We start from the raw sequence: 1,848 nt of genomic DNA, 5'->3' as shown, positions 1-1,848 counted from the left end.
TTTCTGTGGGCTCACACTGCTTGAATCTGTTACTAATGAGGCACATAATAAAGGACACTATTAAGTGAACACTGCATTCATAATGCTGGCAGGGTTTCAGCTCTACAGATGTTATTTATAATTCTTGACTAAACAAATACGTATCCCCTTTGAGACTGAGTCTCAGGAGCAATTTACTGATTTCCTGTATAGGCTGGTTCATACAGAGATTGGACTAAATACTGCTTTTGAATGTCTTGCTTGCATCTATGCTCTGAAACTGCAGTAAATAATAATATTAATATTTAATTTAAAGTGTTTGAAAATGTATTTTCAGATTATTAGATACTGTCCCTATGCAGTTTTCATGGAGGAATATTTTTTTCTGTATTGCTTCTTTACAGAAAAATGAAATATTCAAAGAATATAACCTTCAGTTACACAGCACAGTGGAAATTAGTRGAAAGGTTAGAGAAAATTCTGGAAAAATGGATTTAGCAAAACCTAATAAAAACCCCATAAAATTAAAGTCCCATATCCTCTCCTTTCCATCTGGTATCGAAATTCATTGATTTATCTTACTTATGCAAATTAATTTCCAATGAGATATTTTCTTGTTTTAAAATGTTTCTGAGTAATGAATCGTTTGATCTGTGATTTTGTTTCTTYTCTGCTTGCTATAATATTGCAGGTATAGAGAGGCCTTCAAAACTGCAGAAAGCTGTGAACTCACAGAACAGTCTGGTCCACTCTGCAAGCTTTTCTATACATCAAAAGAAACAGGAGAAATATTCTGCAGCAAACTGGAAGTGTCCTAAATTAAGGYGCTCCCATGTAGAGCATCTCTGTTAAATTCATAATGCTGATCATTTAACAATAATAATTTGCTTCAAATTTCTCAACTTAAAGACAAAGGAGTGATAACAGCAAATAGACAGACAAAAACGTAATTTGTGAAACACCTCTTATCTGCTTATTCTTCTCTTTCAAATTCTGAAATTAAAAYGGTCGAAAATAATACATACTGACATGTAAAAAGAGCTGACTGCACGATGCCTAAATAATTTGCTATAAAAATATCACTTACCATTGCCAAGTATCTTCTTATTTAAATCTGCTGTTATCATGCCTTCTTGGATATGAAATATGCAGCAGAGTCCATTCCCAGCGTGTCAAACACTTGAGAAAATAATAAATGCAGTGTAACTCCCCAGTGTTTGGATATTTGACTGTAACTCCTAAGCATTCAAAGTGACTACTCCATCTAAGAACTTCTCCTCTGCAGAAAATGCTTTGCTATTTGCCAGCAAATCTTTAATGCTTTAGATTGGGTATTTCCAACTACCGCCCTACTTGCGAGGCAGATGTGTATAAAAGAGATGTTATTTCACTGAATCAACCCCTGAGATCGTAACCCTTTTCCTGTACCACAAACAGAAATATAAAACCTCAGACTTTCCTTTTGGACTTTTACTGACTTGTGTCTGTTGTAAGAAAGCAAAACACAACGAGTCCAAGCTCTAATATATGGAAAATGTGTTAAAACGTTTTAGATCATCTCGTGGCTGCTCGCTCCTGCAATTCATTGGTTAACTGGCTCCTTCTGTGTTTATGTAGTTGCATGGTACAAATGCAACACCTAAACTTCTCGCCCAAAGTTGAAATGATTCATTTATTACTTTTTACGCCACCCCCAGGAAAAAAAAAAATAAAAAAAATAAAAAAAAGGAAGAAAGAAAACACACAGTGCTCATTTAAGCCAAGTGAGTGAAAACGTCTTTCATAAGGTCTGTAAGGGCTTTGGGAGGTTTTTCTTTGGTGAATAAAGTCTGTGTAGTGGAGGGAAGAGTTTGGTCTGAGGATGGCAGA

This window comes from Malurus melanocephalus, unplaced genomic scaffold, assembly GCF_030028575.1.
Source record: "Malurus melanocephalus ecotype Western Australia unplaced genomic scaffold, MMel_1.1 scaffold_58, whole genome shotgun sequence".
Classification (NCBI taxonomy): Eukaryota; Metazoa; Chordata; class Aves; order Passeriformes; family Maluridae; genus Malurus; species Malurus melanocephalus.
This window is presented reverse-complemented; position numbering follows the sequence as displayed.